The following is a 22394-nucleotide window of genomic DNA, read 5'->3' on the forward strand; positions in this document are numbered from 1 at the left end:
AGAGGGAAGGGGAGGGGGAATAGTAGGGGATAGGAAAGGTAGCAGAATACAACAGTCACTAATATGGTGTTATGTAAAAATGTGGATGTGTAACCGATGTGATTCTGCAACTTGTATTTGGGGTAAAAAATGGGAGTTCATAACCCACTTGAATCAAATGTATGGAAGATGATATGTCATGAGCTTTGTAATGTTTTGAACAACCAATAAAAAAAAAAAAGAAAAAAAAATGGAACCTGCTCTCTAAAGTACAAGTATTTTTTTTTATTAAAGCCATTTGACAGAGTATCCTTAGTATCTCAGCATGTTAGTTTTTATGTAGCTTTACACTGAAATAAAACTACACGTTGAAAATGTATTTTGCCAATTTTACACAAGGAACTTGTATTATTTTTAAAGTCAGAGAAAACAAAACATTGTTTCTAGATATCATGTCTGGACTCAATGTACATGTCAAAGCTACCAGGGACATTCTGGGTACTAGGCTGATCACTGTATCCACTGAATTTATTAATTTTAAACTGCAACTCTGAGGCTGATGGCATTTGCCTGCTGTTTTAAATGAGGAGAGAGGCTGTGCCTGGCCAAGTCAAGTCACCCACAAACGCCCTGTGTGCTGGAGCTGGAACTCACGCCAGCGCTGCCTCCAAGTCCTGCCCACCCATGGGATTCCTGCTCCTCACCTGCATGTGCCTGAGAGGTTCTGGTTAGACACACAGACGGCGACTCAGCAGACCCACTCCCAGCAGCAGATGGAGCCAACCTCAAACCACACTCAGGTAGCAAGGTCACTCAGGTAGCGCATTGGTAAAGCAGACTTCCCAGAAGTGTAAGTCTTCCTCGATTCTGATTGAGGAAGTATTTTCTGAACTCCTAGGATACTGTCTAGAGCTTTAGGGAGCAATGGTATACCCATGTGCTCAAGTAGGCAACTGTGGCCCTTTCAGTGAAAATCCATGTTCTAAGTTCCAACCAGAAGAAGGTGATAAAATGGTCAATCAAACCCACTCTTGAATTCCCTAGGTTCACGCCATGCACCTCAAATTTCCCCATAGAATCACTACGCAATTCACTGAAGTAACAAGAATAAAGCACCCGGGAACCTCAGGATTCTGTGCCAGGAGCTGGGAGTGCCAGCGATTCTGTGGCCAGTGTGGGATCCGATCCGAAACCAAGGGGCCCCGCCAAGGGCGCCACAGACTGAGAGTAGCCCAGAGGGAGGGGTCCCACCCGTGTAAGGCTCAGCGCCTCCTGGAACACCCCTCCCTGGGAGTCAGTGTGCTGGGACCGCCCAGAGGCCAGGGCAGACTCGGGTTCCCCTGAGGAAGCACCGTCCACTTGGGAGCCAACAACAGTACATCCGTCAAGGGCCGAGGGCATGTCTGAGCTTCTGGAAGGAAAGGACAGGAGCTCGTGTCTTTCACTTCACCTGCCTAAAAGGCTGGACACACACCCCAGCCCAGAGGCCACTGGGGCACGCGTGCATGATGACGAGGGCCTCAGGGCACACGTGTCCAACCACACAGGACACCAGGCACACCCGTAAGTGGACACAGTCCGGCTCACTAAAATTCTTGAAGGTGTCGTGCAGGCCTTGAAGTGTGTGGTGTGTATGGGAGACCCCCCTGAGAGGAGAGACCCCACCTGAGAGGGGGACCCCCTGAGAGGAGAGACCCCACCTGAGAGGAGGACCCCCCTGAGAGGAGAGATGTGGGGCTCCTTCTCCATGCCCAAGGGCCGATTTGGGGTCCACCTTATGTACCTTCCAAATAATATAAGGAAGAAGCGTTGCCATTGTCCTGGTTAATTGGATTATGAAAATAATGAGCACCCACTGGAGTACAGTCCTCAGTACAAAGAGCCCAAGAACCAGCCGCGGAAACCACGTCCGCAGTGGGAAGCTGATGCACAGTGTTGGCGTGTTTGTATTTCGGGTTGGGTCTGTGGTCATGTACTTTTGTGTTTTGTTTCTGTTTTGTTTCACAGTGCTGTTCAATACTAATGAACATGAAATGCAGAAGTAATCACATTTCCTTCCAGTTCTTTGTGCTTTTCTTATTGAAAAAAAAAAAAAACCTATAGATTTGGCAATCGTTTTAAACTAGCTAATATTTGCAATATTCCTAAAGGTACAGATATTCTTTCAATACTCAAATACAGTCAATGAAAACATGACTACAATGAAGGGCCTTGGGCATGCCAGGTTAGCACTCGACCACTGAATTCACCTTCAGACCCAATATGTTTGTGTGTGTGTGTATTGTTTTTTTCTTTTTTCTTTCTTTCTTTTTCTTTTTTTTTTTTTTTGTACTGGGAATTGAACTCGGGACACTCAGCCCCTGAGCCACATCCCCAGCCCTATTTTGTATTTTATTTAGATATAGAGTCTTACTGAGTTGCTTAGCACCTGGCCATTGCTGAGGCTGGCTTTGAACTTGCAATCCTCCTGTCTCAGCCTCCCAAACCACTGGGATTACAGGCATGAGCCATCGCACCTGGCTATGTTGGTGATTTTAAGGAAGATTTTTATAGCTTAGATTATCTAACTAGGAGTGTTCTTGAAGCAATGTGCTCCTTGTCATTGAGAATCCTCAGAGTTTTCATGTTAGGAGCAGAAAAGGGCATTGGATTGAGTATTAGGAAAGAAATAAATAAAAACAAGGTTTCTTTTGGCTCTGCAGTTCTTAACACACACTTTTTATTAGAGCCAACAACAAAGGTGAATCAGCAGATCTTGAAGATAAACAAATATACCTCCGCCCCCCCAACACCATCCATGTCCACAGGTATTTAAAATGGAATGGAGAGATTTCTAAAGGTCTCTTGGAGAAGATGTGTTTCAGGCAAAAATTCTGAGGATGGAAAATACTAAAAAGAAAAAAAGAGAAAGATTTTGATAATAATTCTTGATAACTAAAGGCCATAATTGAGAAATACGCTTGTAGATAATCCCCCCTTGTCATAACAGATTCTAAATGGAAATGGAAATTGAAGCTATTTGGAATGGTGTTTTAAAGTGGAATAATTGTCTCAGGATTATCACAGTTACTGAGGCAGGAGTTAATAATCTTTAATTCTGGCATATTTCATCATACTCTGCTGAATCTTACTTGTAACTGAAAAAAGAAGAAAAGAAATCTAGTTTCCAATATTCCAAAATATTGTGGGAAAAGTAATCCTTTATGATTAATAGCAAGTCCTTATGGAGACTTTGGCATTGATTTTTGTAAATTTTGAGTATTTGTGATGTACCTTTGGTATGTGTTACTTTAGAAATGACTGTCAAAGTCTGCATCCTTTTCAATCAAGAAAAGAACTGGAAATAAATGTGATTACCATGCATTTCATGTTTGTTAGTATTAATCAGCCATCATAAGGACATGCACTAAATAGTCTCCTTCCCAATGACAGTGACGTCAACAGCTGGAACAGTGTCCAAAGGTTTACATGCAATCTAAGCTCTTTGGTAGCCAAGGGCTTTCTTTTCCATGAAGACAAAATAAGTGACTATATTTAAGTCCACATGGTAGAATACCTTTCCCATGCACATCTATGTAATTCTCTTAAATTTCTATGCTCTGCTCCACCAAACACTAAATTTACTACTGTGAGGTCTAGTGAGATGCAGACACTGGGGCCTATCATTTTGATAGCTTCTGAGAATTGGGCATTCAAAAATAAATTATAGGTTAAACATAATTTTTGCCTTGGTTTATAGAATCATGAGAAAAAGGAAAAAGCAAGGGTTTTTGTTTGCCTCAGAAATTACAATTCTTTTCACGCTGGGTGAGACATTTTGGAATTTGTTGTACATATTTTTAGGAAGATATGTTATTCTTTTAAAAATTATTATATGGTGCATTTTGACCATGTCACAGCTGACTCCCCTTGACAGTGCTTCTCAATGTTCTATTAATAAGGAAAACCTTGATGGCACGCATTTTGAGCGTGTAGCTTAATGTATTGTGCGTATGCTTTTAAAGATCTCTAAGCATGTGGATAAGGTTTGGCACTCACAGTCATAAAGGCAGCTACTGCAATTTCGCTGACTTGAAGCATGCAACTTAGACTGCAGTAGTATTAGTTTACAAATTGTGGCTTGGATGACCTGGCTGGCCTGGCTCACCTCTTACCTCCCCGTCGTCTGCATCTGCACATTCTCTGCCTGCCTCTGCACCTGCCAGACTTTCCTCCTCTCTCCCGAGACCTCCTCTCTTACACCTTCATTCAGAGTCCATGTCTCCAGGAAGAGGAGCAATCCCTTTCCTCGTGGCCCCGTCTCCTGGCTGGCAGGGTGCTGCATCAGGCTGGCTCTCCTGGTGGGGGGCACCCTGCGGTCGCCCACCTTCTGGCTTCTTCCCTGCCAGGCTGTGAGTTACTGGAGGAGGGACAAGCCTAAATCACCACTCCAGGGACTGGGAGATGCCCAGGTGTCGGACTTGCTTTAAAATGAGGAGAAACAGAAACCTCTGGCCACGTTTCCTCATTTGCAATATCATCAGTTTGACTTAGGTGACATTGGTCTAGCATGCCTATACAAAGCTTCCTTTAATCGCAAGCAGTCTCAGTGTCTTCACAAACTTTTTGATATAAATTGAAAACATTTCTTTTAATGTCATATCATTCATAAATCACAATTCTTTAAACCCTGAAGTAAACATGAATTTTATTAAAGCACAAGATATTTAGTCTTGACTTCTATACACAGGGCACTTTTTTTTTGTCTAAAAATCTCCAAAGGTCTAGATAGACGTTGACAGTGATAAAGAGAGACGTGATCTCCACCCATTGGCTGACTGGGTCTCCACGTGCCAGGAAATAAGTGACGTGCTCTTTGGGGCCTGAGGGACTCTTGCAGAAGAGGAAACTGGACAGCCTCCCCAGGGCCCCACCGCGTCTTCCCTCGTTCCTTCCCCAGGCTCTGCAGTCGTTCCTGCACGGCCACACGGCCATGCCCCCAGCTCCTGGTCCCATGTCCACTTGCTCTTTATCTGGGTCAGTGAGGTTTGGTAGGTAGATGCGAGGGACGATTTTGACTATCCAAGCATATTTTCAGAATTGGCATCTGTCCTTCCTGCTAGCAAGTCACCCTCTGTAAAGGAGACACACAGAATGAAGTAAGTTGGTGTGTTTGTGTGTGTGAGACCGAGAGGGAGAAGAATTTGAAAACAGGAAGGAACTTCAATAAGCAAACCTGGATCTCTTGCTATATCATCAGGGTGCATTTTCTACAAATGCTAAAGCTACTTTTTCCTTTCAGGTTTTTCCTTGTTCTTAGAAAGAAAAGAACCACATGGTCGCTCAACAGCTTCAGGCAGAAAATGAGCCAATTGCAAAGAGGTTTGAAGATCCAGAAACTGTAGGACAAATGAAGCCAGCCACAGGTGCCAGATGCTGGCGAGGGCTGGCTGGCTGGCTGGCAGGTGCGATCTGGGAAGGCGCACTTCCAAGTGCTGCAGGCAGCGCCCCTTCAGTGAGATGCCACAGCCGAGCTCACAGGCGGGGCAGTGCTCTGGGTGCTTTGTAAGACAATCTGGCTCAGAAATGTGTGTTCTCTTGTATTTTGGTGGAAGCACTGTCCTTAAAGAAAAGTCGATTTTGTTGAGTGTGTTAGTGAGGTTTTTTTATTTGTTTGTTTGGTTTTTGGCTCTGGGTCCAAAATACCTGACAAAAGCAATTTAGAGGAGGAAAGATTTATTTTGGCTCTTGATGTCATAGGATCCAGTCCATGGCTGGCTGCTCCACTGCTTTGGGACTGAGGAGAGGCAGAACATGGTAGCAGAAGGCATGGTGGAGGAAAGCTGCTCAGGTTGTGGCAGCCAGGAAGCCGAGAGAAAGACACACACACACACACACACACACACACACACAGAAGGAGAGAGAAGAATCAACAAGGACAGGACCAACCCTGCTATTCCCTGCCCCCTGTGACCTATTTTTCTGAGTACTTCCACCTCTTAGTAGTCTATTCAGCCACGAATGGATTAATCCTTTAAATGAGTTAATCCACTGATGAGGTCAGAGCCTTCATGATCCAGTCATTGCCTAAAAGCTTCATCTCTGGGCACAGGAGACTTTGGGAGAGACTTAGGATGCAAACTATAGCATGACTATATCACTTACATATACTGAGTCTACAGCTTGCTGAGTTTTGATGGAGGGCATGCCTATGTATTAAAGACCACCTCAAAGGAGTATAGATCAGACCATTAGCACCAGCCTGGAAACCCCCTTTTGCCTCTTTGCAGTCAACCCAGCCCTGCCCCAGACACCCCATGACCTTTCTTCTATCACTGTTACTATGAACAATAGATGGGTTTCGCCTCTTGCAGAACTTCATGGTGATGGAATGGTAATATATACCTGGTTTTGTGTCTGGCTTCTTGCACTCAATATGATGCTTTAGAGATTCATTAGACTGTATGCAGCACAAGGTAGGTGTTCCTATTGTATTGCTGAGGTGTGTGACAACTGCAATACAGGTCTATTCACCTGTAGGCGGATCGGTTTATTCCAAATTCTTTATTCTGAAGAAGAACGTTAGTATGAACATTTATATGCTCATCCTTTTGTGAACATAGACTTTCATTTGCCTTCAGTTCTTAGTAATAGAATTATCGGGCCATATGGGTAATTGCAGTAGTCACAATTCTTGACTGACCAGCGATCCCTGGCCTCCCTGTGCACTTGCTCTATGTGAGGAGTGGCAGGATCTTTGGATGACAGCTCTCACTCCTGTGTTAGGGTTCTACTTGCAAGAATTTGCAGACGTAACTAAAATTTCTCATTAGTTGGCTTGAAGCTAGTCAAGAGAGATTCTGCTGCTGGGCTTGACTTCTCTGGTGAGGCTTTTGAAAGAGGTACTAGAGCTGTAGACGCTCTCTGGCCTGAAAAAGCAAGCTATAGACACTTCACCTGCTTGCTCTGCTATGGTGGGCAAGTTCCTTAGCTTCTCTGTTGCCCAAGTTGGTCACGTATAACAGAGAGACTCAACGGTTTTCCACCTGCTGTGTTTTCCAGAGGGTGAATGTTTTAAATATTTGGCACCTAGTATATGCTCACAGATAACCAATATAAATAATACATTTAATGTGAATATTAACTATTGTTATTTACATCGTCATTTAATCCTAACAACATGTGATTGCCACATTATTATGATATCCATTTTTGTTTTATTTTTTAAAAAATATTTCCTTATGAGCTTATTATAAAAGAGTCTGCATGGGAGATGCAAGGACGGTGTGCAGCCCTGTGGGAAGCAGGCAGGGAGCACAGAACAGGAAAGACGGGGCTGGGGGCCTAGTGAGGGCTTTATTGGCAGGGGCCATAAGGGGCCCACACAATCCGGGATGCTTTGACACAACAGCATGGCAGACAGGTTTGTGGCACCGTGGTCCTGGGGAATTGGTGCCATGTCTCTGTAACTTTGCAGCCGAGTGTCCACAAAGGCCTTGCCTCCCTGGAGAGGGCATGCCACTGGAATCCCTCGCCGGGGCGCCTCTCCACCAAGGCCTCCACGTGGGAGGCCTTATGCCAGGCGGTAGGCCCAAGGCAGGTTGGGCAGTAGCTTGGACAGAAGTGCAGCAACTACAAAGAGGCCTCTTCCTGTGGGATTGGCCCAGCAACCCCAGGGACTGTCCTGGCAAGTCCTGCAGGAGCCTGGGCCACGGAGCACTGCTGGGATTCCTCCTCCAGCAACCCCAGCACACGGATCTCGGCAAGGCTGGGATCTCGGGGGTGGCCCCTCGACTGACCTGGAGCCCGGGGTCAGCCCTCGCTTCTGCAGACTGGCTTTTCTCAACACCGGGCTCACTCGGAGTTCAGTGGCTTCCCCTGCCTGAATTCATCAGTCACAGAGGACCAAACTGAACTGCTCGTGGAAACCCTCACAGTGCCCATGAGGACTGGGCCATCTTGCAGGATGCACCTCATCCCAAAGTCACTGTGCTGAGGCCCCTTGCTGCTCCTGTCCAGGGTCATGGTGACGCTCCTGATGGTCTCTACACGCACTTTTGTAGTGAGGAAGCCCAGCGGCTTGTTCAAAATCACAAGGGCCCTTATGTCGCTGAGCAGGATTCTCTACCTACAGACTCGAATGCAGCCCACTGTGGACAGGAAAGGACAGTGGGCAGTTGGTTATCCTAGGACTCCAGGTAGGTGTGGGCACACTGCGTGTCAGTGTATGTCACTCACACAGCTGGCATACTGTCACTCAGTGGCTGCGTTTTCAGGTTTAGGAACTCAGGCGTAAGCAAGGTCACGTATCTCGCCATGGTCACAAAACTACTGGATGCCTGAAGATTGGACTGAGGTTCCTCTGACAATGAAGAGCATCCTCTCCCACACGGCAGAATCAGAACAAAGTCAACCAGCATCTGCTTAAGGGCAGAGAGGGACCAGAATGTCAGAGCTATTCTGAAAACAACCACCACAACACAAAAGCTGACTGGCTGGTATTGGGGTTCAAGCACTGACGGCCTGGGGGACCCCACTCAGGCCAGGCACAGTAGTCCAGGCCCTTGCCATCTCCAGCAATCCTGGAAAATGATTGCATTTGTACAGTCTTATGAACACACGACTGGAGAGAGAGAGAGAGAGAGACAGACAACAGACAGCCCAGTCTTGGAGGATAAGTGTGTGAGAGGACCCCTCCCCCTAGATGCACTGGCCGCCTGGCCCTCCCTGGAGCAGCCACACCAGAGCCCATCCAGGCTGCTCAGAATGGGGCCTGAGGAACTGGGCTCGGGGCTGTGGGAATGTGACAGGGGCAGTGGGTGAGGGCCACAGGCCGGACTCCCAGGGCCGTCGCAGGCAGGAAGAGCCACCCTGGCGGGACGGGGTGTCTGGACACCGGCTCCCTGGCACAGGCACATCTCCTTACAGCAGACAAGTGAAGACGGTTTGAGGATGGCAGTGTGCCCAGCCAGGCGGCCCAGGAGCTAGGGCCCTGCTCTCCCTGGTGAGGGTGAGGATGGGGCAGGCAGGGAATGAGGGCCTGGGTCCTGTGTGGGAGGCGAGGGCAGCTGACCTTACCACCCGGACCTCCAGGTCCACGGCTGTGGCTGAGCTTCTTTGTTCCACTTGTCACAGAAACCTAAAATCCTGAAGCCACCAGCTGGGGACACTGGGTGGAGAAGAACACGGCCACTGCCCGCCCCCCCCCCCGCACACACACACACACTCCAGAGATGCAGGGTGGGAGGTGCAGGTGCCTGGGAGGGGGAGTTTGCAGGACGGAAGTTGGCCCTCCCGAGCTGAGAGTTCCCAGCCTCAGCTTCCTCACTGAGCTGAAGCAAAGGCACTCCCAGCCAGGGATCCCCACACTCCCTCCACTTCTCCACTGAGACGGAAGCAAGAAGGTTTGGAAGAAGAAAGGAGCAGAGGAGAGGGGCTGTGCCAAGGAAGGAGATGGAGAGACTCTGCCTGCAGCAGCCACCGTTCTGAGTTTCTTCTCTGAAAGCCAAGAGACCTTCTAAGGCATCCCTAGAGGGGGCCATGCCTGGGGAGTTTCCAGGGACCAAGAGCAATTAAAGGACAGATATTTTCTATTTCCAGTGGCAGCTCCAGGGCACTCCCCGGAAGGCCCAGAGGACACTAAGCAAGAATGCAGTTGCTCTCTTCCTAGAAGGAAGTGCCAGCCTGCGGGGACAGCTGTGCCTGGGCCACTCTTTTAGTTTCGCATCATCTTGTGGCCTTGGCTCTGGGTGTTCCTGGGTGTGAGCAAAGAGGCCTGCGACCACAGACTGCATGACACCTTGGGAACAGGGTACCCCTGCGTTTTCTGTGAACTGGACAAAAATCTTCAGGCCTAAGACAGTTCAAGTTATCTAATATTCTCACCTGAGACTCAAGGGTGGACGCCCCTGTGTAGCTGTGCCGTGCTCTGCCCACAGGTGCTCATGTCCCTTCCCACCCTTTGGTGGACGAGAAGACAGCTTGAGGTGCCTCATGTCTCTGGAGAGTCCAGCTCTGCCCAGCATCGCAAAGTATGTTGTCACCAAAAGCTCAGTCTAGTCGCCAATGCCAACTCAATAACAAGGACACGGTTTTGAGAAAAAGGAAAAAGAAATTTTATTGTTTTGCTAGCAAAGGAGAAACACAGGCACTCCTGTCCCAGGGGCTTTTAAAGAGGTGACTCAAAGGCTACATTCTGACGTTCTCTGTCCGCGACATAATCCACTTGTTAATTTGGGAGATGGTCATTTCTTAGGTTTTCGGGAGCCATCCCCAAGTCTGAGTTACTTCGTTGCTGTGGTGGGTGTGTGATCAGGAACAGATAACTTTCCCTAGGACGGGGGAGAAAGCCGGCCTTGTTTCCCTGAGACTGGGGAGATTAGGGATGGGGAGGGGAGCCACATGCTGTTGCTCAGGGCAGCCCCCCACCCTGCCACAGGGAGGCACAGAGCCGGGTGGAGCCGCACTTCTCTCAGATGGTCCCTGGACTCCTCAGGTTCAGAGCATTGGCTCCGCGGCCAACTCCAGCCAACATCTGCATAGACTCAAATGACAGTGGAGCTTGTGCTTCCAAGGAGGTGGAGCTGGGCTTGGAGCCTGTCCTCAGGGCTCTGCTCCTCACAGTTCCCTGCAGAGAGCCGCACACCACAGGGAGCCACCACACTGCCACAGAACCAGCCAGGGAGTGGTTCCGGGTGCCGAACCAAGAACTGGGGCAAAGCACAGTCAATCTGTCTCAGAAAAAGTTAAGAGAAATTCTAACTAGATGATTCCAAGGGCCCTTCCAGGAGAGAAAGGCCACAGTTCCATAAATCAGCTCTGGGAGGCTTGGGGCGTGTATGCAGCTGCTCTGTGACCGAGGGAGGAGTTGGTTTTCATGAAGAGGCAGAAGCAGTCATGTCGGTGGCCTGAAATCTAAACCCACCTTGTCTGGAGCTGGCAGTGACTAAAGTCTCTCTGCTCTTAGCGGATTCAAAAACTGTGTTTTTCTGTGTGAGGGGCTGAGAAAAACTTAGAAACCTAATCAGAGTCAGGTAACAGTGTCCACAGAAACGTTCTGGGGATGGCGTGTCCAGGCAGATCCCAGAGGGACCCGCAAGCCTGGCATTGGCGGTGTGGGCCGTGGGCGCTTCCGGTACCAGCTCCTGTAGGATTCTCTGACCTGTTTTGGTGATCAGCTGTTCCCGGGGAATCACACGGGTGTCACAGAGAGGGAGTGCCAGGAACGGGGCCGCGTGAAGCCTGACACTGTCTGCGGGAGCGTCTGGCATTCACTGGGAAAGACTCCATTTATTTTAAGACCCGTGGACGGTGAGAGCAGACCCAGCTCCCCCACGTCTACCTGCCGTCTGCTGCAGAGAGGCCAGTTATACCACCTGGGCCGCCACATCTCTGTGTGTCGAGGGGTGGGGCGCTGAAGTGGCCTCAACAGCGGGTCGCGCCTTCACTGTCCTGCTGTTCTTGAGTGCTACTCCTGCAGGGTCTGTGGTGAGCTCCCTCAGCCCCCGCCCCTCTGCCTCCCACACAGCGGACAGGGTGGCTGGCTGGGGCATGAGAGAGCAGCAGCCGGAGGACACATGCCCCCTGGATTCCAGCTATTCCATGCCCTGGATCCACCCACACAGGCTCCCTTGGCAGGGCATGGAGTGAAGCAGCTGCCACCCAGAGCCCCCATGCGCACAACCCACAGTCCCACCCTGCTGGAGTCCGGAGGGGGAGGCCAAGCAGCCCACAGTGTCCTCCCGGGAAGGAAGGAAGCAAATGGTCTCACCACACAGATGACCCAAGTTATTTGGAAAGGAGAGAGTGAGGCTTTCCTGGAAGAAGCTATTTAAAACCTTTGAGATTGGAGCAAAAGATAAAGGGAACGGCAGTGGAGGGGGTGGAGAGGGAGCAGAGCCCCATCAGATTCTGGGAGTGTCCAACAGATGTGTGTTGATGGCGATCCTCTCAGCATGGGGCCCTGGGGCTTTCCGAAATTGCACATTGGGGATGTCCAGGAGGGCAGGCGGATAAAGGTATGAACTGAGGTCCTTTCATCTTCTCCACAATTCAGAGAGACAACTATTTGTTCTCAGAGTGCAAGGGACGCAGAAGACGAGCGACCATCAGGAGTCACACTTTATAACAAGGAAGTGTTCTTCCACTACTGCCATGTTATTGTGCTTCACACTTACAAGGGGCCCTTACGGAGACTGTCCTGCAAGGCAGATCATGATCTAAGAACAGTGCCTAGGATAATTCACTTATGGCTCAGAACAGTCCTGTGAAGTTCCATTATTAATTCTGTCTCCCCCGTGATGAGGCAAGGCATAGGGTGTGCCCAAGATCAGAAAGGCGGCAGGAGGTGGCATTGAGGGCTGGCTCCATGGCACCTGACCTGAGGGCCTTCAGAGCCAAGCTCTTCTGCACTGCTCCACAGAGCCTAGGTGTCTACAATGGGGAGGATTCCCAGAGAGCCACGGGACCCCCAGAGTCGGTTCCTCCACCAGATGATGGGATTTCCTCCAGGTCCTGGGCCAAAAGTTATCAGAAAATCCAAACTATTCCTGGCAGCTCAGATCTGCTGCTGCTCAGCCTTGACACACAGGAGGTTCGCTGGGGAGCAGCCCTGATGGCATCCTGCCGGGCGGAGGTGGGTCTCCCCCATGCCCCAGGCACACGCCCTGCCTGCCGTCACATGCAGTGTCATGGCTTCTCATTAGCCTACAAGCTTCTCACATGCCTTTACTCTTTGGAGACTAAGCGCTTACCAAGGGCTGGCACATAGCAAGCAGTCAAGAAATACTGGCGGAATGAGTCCATGAATTACAGAAAGAGTTTAATTTTTGTCAAGTATCTAGTCTCCCAAGGAGATAGAAGCAGCAATCTGTCAGAAGGCTGAGTTCCTTTTTCCTGAGATAGAACTTGCTATGGCTGAGTTCCTTTTTCCTGAGATAGAATTAAAAAGAAGCTTATTGCAAGTAATTGTTTTGCTCAAACAGCAATTACATGAGGAGTACTGCATAAAATGAACACTTAGTTGGAAATGCAAACGACAGCTATCTAGAAAGTCACAAAGCGAGTTTATCCTTAGTCTCATCCTTGTTGACAGGCAGCAGCTGACAGAGATCAACAAGCACCACCATGCTTCCTTTCCAAAGAATTTACTGTTGAGTGGGAAAGAGATGCTAACAGGAATTGCAAAGAAACCAGGCCAAGGGACTGTTGAAGAAGGTGCTGGAAGGAGTAAAATTTACAGCTCTGATATGACCAATCTTAGCCTCCAAATGTGTAGCACAGAAGCTGAGTGTGGAGGCAGCTTGCATCCCTCTGCCTCTGGGCAGAATCAGCACCAAGAAGAAGAAACACACGAGACCCAGAAGACAGCAGGCCCTGGCTGTCCTGGCTTCAGGAGCCGTCCATGCCAGGGGTCCACGCTGCCCAGGAGATCACTGCGCTTCCATCTGCAGGCTTCCTGATGAAGGACAAGAGGAGACTCAGAGATTGCAGTTTCAGATGGGAAACTTTTTCAGACGCTGAGCTCTGCAGGGAGAAGATAAAACATTTTTTTTTTTCCTTATGATAAATATCTTTGAAAACCCACTTGGGGGAGGAAAGTTTGGGCTCACGGTTTCAAATTTTTCAGCCCAAGGTCAACTGACTCGGCTCTTCTGCGCCTAAGATGAGGCAAAGCATCATGCAGAAGGGCATGGCAGAATAAAGCTGCTCAGTTAGGGCAGCCACCGGGCAGAGAAAGAGAGAGGAACTGGGGACAAGAGTCCCTGAGGACATGACCCCGTGGCCCACTTCCTCCAACCATGCCCCACTGTCACAACCCACCAGTAGCTCAACCTAATGATGAAGTCAGAGCCCCCTCAAGGTCCAATCACTCCCCCAAAACCTCACCTCTGCACGTGGTGCACTGGGGACCAAGCCCTGGACACACGAGCCTTTGAGAGACATTCCAGATCCAGACCATAACAACAGCATGATGCTATGGTATGACGTCTTGATGCCCGGGGTGCAGGCTGAGCTCTTCAGGGAGAGTTTGCTCTGAGCAGGGTACACAGAGCTTGACTGCCCTTCCCTTGGCCTGGAAGCCCTCGCCTGGGCTTAGAGGCCATCCACAGGACTTTCCCTGCAGAACACGGGTTCTCATGCGACACTGGAGTTGCCAAGAACAGTCACTGTGAAAACGTCAGTGATGGAGGTGGTAGCAATAGAAAATGCCCAAGGAGACCCATGAAGCCAGAAGCTTTATCTAGTGCTGGTCCTGCCTCACCTACTGGACCACATTTCTGAGCAGGGGAGTCCAGAGGTGTCTGGCTCAGGGCTGGTCTCACTCTCCCATCCCTCCTTTGTGGCCCCCTGTGTCTTCTGCACCAATCACAGCACGTTCTTGACAGCTGTTCATTCCCAAAGAGCCACACTCTTTCCTTCCCAAATGGCTGCACAGGTGCTGTCCCTGAGAGCTGTTCTGAGAGCCACCACACTACACATCCACATCTTTGAAACCCTCACTCCATTCGCCATTTGTGTGCATTTCCTGGGGCTGCCACACAAAGTCACAATTTGGATGACTTCAAACAAGAGAAAATTGCATCCTCACCCTTCTTAAGGCTAGAAGCACAGCATCATCGAGGTGTCAGTCTTGGGAGGGGCCCAGTTTACCTCTTCCAGCTTCTGCTGCCTTGGGTATCCACCGAGCGCTGTCACTCATGCACATGCCGCCTGGATGCAGAGCAGCCTTCCCCTGTGTGTCTTCATGTTGTCTTCCTTACATCTCTGCAGCCAAATCTCCCTTTCTTACAGGGACACCCATCAGAATGGATGAAGGCCACCTCCCTGACCTCAGTGTAACTGGCTTATCTCTATAAAGACCGGTTCCAAATAAGGTCACCTCCTGCTGCCCTTCCAGGGCTATGATTCTCAATATCCTTTTGATGGGACATAATTAAATCCATAAAAGGATTCTTCACACACTTTTTTTTGCAAAAGATTCCCTTTAAATTAGACTACTTCCCTGTGAGTTTGATGTGATTGTTTCCACTGTACGCAAGAGGAAACCAAACCACAAAAAGGTTCAATAGCACTGTCAGTTTCCAGCTTTTAGAAAATGGTAAAGGAGGACGTGGAATCTGGGTCATTCTGAGCCTAAATGTGTACACTTCACCTATTATTCCACACTGGCTGGAATCCCTATTATTCCTCAAGGTGATTCAGGCGCCATCTCCTCTGCACACAGTCCCCTGAATTCTCTCGTTAAGAGCTGGCTTGTGTCGGCACAGCTGTATTCCTGCTGTCTCTACTGCAGATACGGTGCTGTCTGCCAGGGGTTCTCACACATTCCTCGCCTTCAAGTACAAGCTACCTCGGGGCTGGCCCCCCACCTTGCTCACCCGGATGTCCCTGCCCGGCATGCGGGACTTCCCAGTCAACCTGTGCCGGCTTAGCTTCTTAGTCCTTGAGAGGGACCTGCATTTTGTGTGTTAAACCAAGTTCCGTGGAGCTTGACCTTTCTAGGCTCCACAGCATCCACCTCGAAGATCAACTGGACTTCTTCTGTGGCTGCTAAGAAAACCTGAGAGGGTTGGTGAGAGAAAAACACGTATCCAGATACAAGGATTTTAGACAAATGTTGTTCTTGGGTCCTATAAAAAAGGCTCAGATCACTTGAGGAACAGTGTAGAGGAGACGCCTGCCCAGGACTCGGGGAGGTTGTCTCAGGCGGAGAAGGCAGCTGCCAAGGCTGAAAGAAATGTCTGGGTTGAAATTACATCTGTGTTTTCACTACAGAGTCACACTCCTGGGACACTACGGAGAAGAGCCCCGGGGCTTGCCGTCCAACGTCCAGGAGAGTAAGTTCAAGAGCGGCACAAGGCACGTAGCTGCTGGCATGATTGAGCCCATGGCCGTAACAGCTGTAGGAGGGTTTTGGAAAGCAGTCTGTGTTCCCTGCAACCTCAGGAATGGGTTCAGTGGCCCACTGCACAAGCCTGCTTTGTTTCTGGGTCTGGAAAAGCTGGCATCCATTTTTAGGGCTCTGTGGAGCAAGATGATCAAGGCCAACGAATGCTCCTAAAGTCAGTTCATCGCCACATGCCGTTCCATTATGGCCACCTTCCTTCGCCCCTAAGACTCTGAAGCCAGACAGCCAAGAATGAAAGGAAAAGCCAGGACCCAGCATGCCCGGCACCAGGGCTGGAGGAGGGGTAAGAGGAGGAGCAGTGAGGAGCTCGGCTGGACGGGCAGATGATCCCAGGTCTCGGGATCCTGGTCTGAGCTGTGGACTGTCACCCGCACCCTGTTCCCCACCCTGCCGTCCCACAGGAGACCCATGGGCCAGGTGCTATCCAAAGAGGCCAGAATCGAAGGCCTAGAGAGGCAGCTCCAGGGCTGTGTTTGCCTTGATCTTGGCGTTTGCTTTTTGAATGAGCACATTCAAAAGTCAGGACAGCAGCAGCCTCTGGAAATAACGCCAGTGTGTGACTTTGTGGTGTTTTTCAGGACAAAGTCCTTGAACCTCTGGCTTAGAAATCTCCCTGAATGATGATGAGAATGCAGACTTCTGACTCCCAGTCCTAGGCTGATCTGGAGGAGGACTGGCGATTGATAAGCCCCATCTCCTGCCACCTCAGCCCCAGCGTGAGACTTCCTTCGAAACCTGACTTCTAATAAGAGGTATAATGGGCCTGGTTTCACCCTCCTCACCTCATCAGCCACCGCACAGAACACAATATCTAAAAAGGTGCTGGACAGATGTTGAATAACAGAGTTTGCGGGAAATGGATCCCTGAGAGAAGGGACTTGAGCAAGGTGGACCCTACAGAGGCAGCCACTTCCTCCTGGACCCAGTTTCCAGACCCTGGCGCAAGGAGGGAAACCAAAAGGGACCTCAGAATCCGCACTGGCTGAGGAGGCAGAGACGGAGCCTGGGCAGAAATGCTGCGGAGGAGAGAGCTCTGCTGGCAAGGTCCAGCCACCGCCGGAGTGCTGCTCTGTTCAGTGGAACTCCAGAGGTAGTAGACCTCGGAAAAGACAGTTCGTGTCCCCACTGGCCAGGGTGAACGCCCTAACGTTGCACAGGACACCAGGGAAGCCTTGGAGGTTGTCACTGTCATCGTAGACCTGAGTTATCCCTCGTCTGAAGGGTGTCCTGGCCCTGTTGTAACAAGTCTTTGCAGCAAGCCTTGACGTGGCCCCATGGGCACCAACACCGAATCCAGTGCTGCTTGAAAAACATGACAAAATCCAGGATTCAAAAACGTAGAATTTGCTATTTCTCATATCCAATTTGTCAAGAAGGTAAAAAAAAAGCAAAAAGATATGACTCATGACGGGGAGGAAAGCAATCCATGGGAGAAGACCCAGAATGGTCCCAGCAAGGGACTCAAAGGACAAGCCATAAGACATCGCGTAGCTGGTGACCAGCACCGGGATTCCTGGAGAGCACAGGGACAGAGACCATGGCTGTCACCTCTGACCTGTGTAAGAGGCGTCCTTCCCGGGGCACAGCTGAGGACTTGCGCTGGGAGTGTTCTCGCTCTGTACCCGATCTACACTGTCCCCACTCCCTGCAGCAGGGCTGAGCACTCTCACCAGCCAAGGCGGTTGCTGTGAGAAATGCCAAGAATATTCACTCTGCATTTTTTTTTTTTTTTGAAAATTTGTATGGTATCTAGGTGTGGCTGATCTTGTGAATCTTGTCTAAACCTTCCCCTAATTACTCTACACAAGAAAATAGTTTACATAAGAGCATTCTCTCCAGCAGCACCCTTCCTTACTTAATCTCTACATTGATATTTTAATTAAATTTGCATAACACCAGAATTCCTTAAGATCAGACACTTAGCTTCTTTTTTTCTCCTCTTTTGTAGCATTTTGCCCCTCTTTATTTAATTCCCTTTGGGTTTTCCCAGACATTTTGGAAGATTTTTAAAATTTATCATTGAATCAAATATTGTATTTTGTAATGTCAAGTGCACTTTGGTGCAGCCTCACAGACTTTAGTTTTACTCTTCAATGTTCTTTCCTGTTCTCTTATCTCATCTTCTCAGCAGAGCCGCCTTTTCTGACTGCCCTGGACCTTTATGGTCATTAGTTTATTAACTCGTCAGGAAATACGCGGTGCCCCCTGCTTCATGTCCCTCATTTTCCCAGGCACTGGGGGCTCCAGGCAAGGGAGGCAGGAAGGGCAGAGGCCTGGAGGCCCCACCCTGCTGGCCTGTCTGGGCAGCGGCAAGAGGGTCAGTGTGGCCACAGAAGGGGAGGACTGCAGGAGAGGCCTGCTCCAGCCGCGCCCGCGGGCTCCTGTGCTCACCGGCTTCCACGCTGCCTGTCCAGAAGCCTCTGGAAATGTTTAAGAAGCAAGGATGGGATTTAATTCTAATTTAAAGAGGATTACATCGGCTTCCGTGTTAAAAACACACTATAAGGAGGGAGGAGCAGAAACCAAAGCAGGGAAGGCTCTCACAGCCCCCGTATGGCCTGGAGCAGGGAGTTCTGCTGAGCCCAGGAGAGCGTGCGGACACGTGTGTGGACACGCCCTGGGAGAGCAGCCTGCGGTCGGGCGGTGGACTGGCCCTGAAGACAGGTAAAACTCCAGATTTTCAGCTTGAGCCCTGAAGAAGGATTGCTTCTCGGCCTGGTGGGAGTGGGCAGGGCAGGGGAAGGGAGCATCGGGCGGGGCTTGGTAGGGGCAGTTGGTTGTCAGATCCGACAGGCCTCCAAGAGGACACTGACTGTGGAGATGGACTCAGAGGCGCGGGCCACCGGGGTCTGGCGCTCCAGTGCTCGTGAGGTTAGCTGGAGCGTAATGGGGACATCGTGAGAAAGAACTCGGGCTCCAAGAGAGAGCAGAGAGAAGAAGAAAGAAGCCCAAGGCCCAGCCCTGGGCATGCTGTGATCCAGGGGCCAGAGAAAGGCAGACGCAGCTCCCGGGAGAGTGAGGGCGAGCGCCTGGCTGGGGGGCTCAAGCCCCAGGGGAGGCTGCATGCCGGGGTGCTCCTGTGGAGGGGGGTGAGGAGGCGCGTCCAGCCTCCCCTGCGGTCAGCTTCGTCCCTGTGTCTTTGGTGCTTTATAGCCTCCCTGTGTCCTGCTGGGAGGCTAAGCAGATTGATCAAATACTACCCATATTTTCTTCCTTAAGTATTTAAGGTAATGTCTCCTTTTCCTGCTCTTTATTTTTCGTCAAGAACCCGAAGCTGCTCTTGCCCTTTACTGACTCTGAGAGATTAGCCGTCCTCAGCTCCTGCTAACGTCTCCAATCCCTTGTTCACATCTATGGCTGCGATGGGAGTTAATAGGCACCATCTGCCCCGTTTCCAGGGTCTGGAAGATTCCCCTGGTGAACTTCTACTCTGGCAGCTAAATCCTCCTCGCTGCTCACTGACTGGCTCTGCAGCCCAGACGGGAAATGAAATCCAGTCTCTCTGGATGCTTCTGCCTGTTTGTTGATCACCGCCTGCAGCAAACATGGAGGGGAAGCCAGAGGCAGGGAGCAAGGCTGGTCAGGGCGGGACGCCACGCAGTGAGCAGAGTGGTCAGTGAGCTAGCCTGCCAGGGACAGGGACTTCAACCTGGCTTCAACCCGAAGGAGGACGTTCCTGAGCGATTCCTCCTGGTCCTGCTGGCTCTGCGAAGAGGTGTTTACCCCCTGCAGAGGCGGAGGCCAGAGGGACATGGGGGCAGCGCATCCTGCTCTGGGGAGGGCTGAAGACCTGTCCATGTGAGTGTGGGGGTGTCTCCCTGCAGAACACTCATCCCCAGAGCAACAGTGGTTTCTCTACAGTCTGGGAAATGTTGCCATGATTGACAGCACAGCAGTCTGGGTGTTGGTTGGTTTGTTTTGTTTTCGTCAGGAATGTAGCTATTGTCCTACCCTCAGGTACGTTGAAATAAATCTCTGTTTTCAATAGAAATCTGCCATTCTGACACCATCATCAGGAAGCTCTGGGACAGCGGGTGTGTATTTGGGGGCGTGACTAGGGATCAAAGCTGGGGAGGCATTCACCAAGCAACCTATTTTACTGCATTTCTACTGTGACACCGATCCCATTACTTCAGTTATGAAAAATAGTAAGGACCAACCAAACAAAGTGCATTCACAGATGCGTCCCTAGCCCTGTGGGACCTACGACTGAAGAAGAAGGGAAGACATGAACCACCAAAAGGAAAAACAGAACCTTCATATTCACGTGAGATCAACATTAATATGTGTGCGTTGGGGTGGTACTTGGGATGAAATGCCCTGTGATTCCCATGCTGATATCGGCAGTGGACACTCAACAGATGACGCCGGTGTGGACTGAGTGGTCAGAGAGGGCTGAAGGGTGAGCAGAAGGCGTGAGATGAGAGATACCAGAATGGGGACACTCTTGGACACAGCAAGTCCATCTCTCCAGTCCCGACACACCTGTGCCACAGGGTTTCCTTTCACATGATTTCATTCAGGTCGGGTTTTCCCCCCGCCAGTGTGTGGTTACAGAGAGTGAAGAGCTCCTCCATCACGATGTCCTCTGAGGTGTTCACCGTCTCCTAAAAGCTGCAGGCCAGTGTCTTCATTCTGCCATTTCCCCAGTTTCTGGCTCAGGTAAGGCCACTCGGTGTCTGATCTCCGCTCTCAGGATTGCATGACCAGGCCAGGGTGTCAGTTCGTGGGACCAGAGTGACCCACATGCCCTAGGAGGTGCACTTTCCAAGGGCTCCCGTGGACTGTACTTCCCCGGGCCGTCTGCCTGGGGAAGGCGTGTGCAGCAGGGCAGAGTCTAAGCAGCTCTGGGTTAACACCACAACCCTCTGGATTTAAACCCTGTCTGCACCTCCTCACTGTGTTCTGGGCTAGCTGCTTTTCCTATGTGAGCCTCAGTCTCACCTAGAGCATGGGGGTTTTGGGGGGGGTGACTAGGGATCAAAGCTGGGTTGGTGTAGGGCTTGGAACTGGGATGAAACCCATGCTTTCCCCCTCTGAGGCCCCACAGTGCAGGTTTAAGCCACGTGGATCCAGAACCCGGGTCCGTTCTCCCATCATACAGAAGCTCGATGGTCTTTATCCCTCTGACCAGCCACCCACCGGAGCTTCGAGACTTCATTAAGGGAAGCCTATTACACAGCACGTGAATTTCCATCTCTGGCTGGAAGCGCAGGGCGGCTCCCACCCTGGTCCTCTCCATGAGAGCCCCGCGGCCCGCAGCCTCTGTTGAGTCCCGCCCAGGCACCTGCCACGCTCTTGAGCTGGGGCAGTGGGCTTTTGAGAATGAAAGTGAGGCGTGCCTTCTTTCTCTGGTGTGTCTGTGTGTGTCTTCAGGTGCCTGGAAACACACACACTGTTATTCAGGTGCAGTTGTGCCCCACCCCCATCTCCAAGGAAAGACAAGTGAAAAACACAGAGGGGTCCATATTCAAGGGCAAGTGTGGACACAGAGCAAAGGGGCCTTTAGACACTTCCAATTATGTCAGCTCAGAAGAGCAGCATTGATGCCTTCCTAGGACCTGAGCCAGACACAGTGTGACTGAGGAAACAAACAGAAGTCCTAACTTAGTGCTCTGTGATTCTGATGCTAATGTCAAGTCCATGTTCAAGGCCCTGCATGAGTCCCTTGGACACAGAAAAGGCAGATGCAAGGCCCTTGCCCCTCGGGCCTTCTTTATGAGGGGCCTGCATTTCTAAAGCAGAGGAGGGCAAATGCTGTAGTTCTTATTCCTGGGCGAGAGGAAGAGTGACGCAGGTGAACGGTCACGAGAGCAACATCCCATCGCAGGACAGGAGGTATCTGGGGATGAGGGCCGCCTTCCCTCACCTACTCTAGAACTTTTGTGCTGCAGTTATCTATAAAATAAAGCCATGTGGACACTCTCGTGTGTCCAGAAAGAAAAAGACATTATACCTGACCTTCTTAGAAAAAAGACCCAGGGACAGTGTGGGGCAATGCGATCATCAGCGTTTTGAAAGGCTGACCTCAGGCAATGTCATTGAGCACAGCCACCCCACTCAGTGTGGCTGAGTGTCCACTGTCTCTATCAGCATGGAACTCAGACGGCATTCCATCCCAAGTACCACCCCAACGCACACGCATGCACACAGACACAGGTATTCTTGTTTGGTTTTACTTCTGACCCAGTGAATAAAGAAAAAAGACATTTAGAATGTTCTGAGCATTAGAAACATCAACTAGGATGAAAGATATTTACAAAAGAGGCTTCTTCCAGAAACATAATCCACATCCTTGGAAATTGCCAAGAAAATAAATAAATGTTCCATTGAATTCAGAGAAAACTGCCTCTTTACCTAGGGTTTTCTGGGAACTCTCCAGGAGAAGCATTTCCCAGAATGCAAATCTTTCTTTGGGGGAGAGAAAATTCATGCACCTTAAGAGTGGTCAAGAATTTATCACCACCCTGAGGGCCAAACCCTGTCCATATTGTGGCTTCCTCTCATTAAATTACCCTGCCGCCGG

This window comes from Marmota marmota, unplaced genomic scaffold, assembly GCF_001458135.2.
Source record: "Marmota marmota marmota unplaced genomic scaffold, marMar, whole genome shotgun sequence".
Lineage (NCBI taxonomy): Eukaryota > Metazoa > Chordata > Mammalia > Rodentia > Sciuridae > Marmota > Marmota marmota.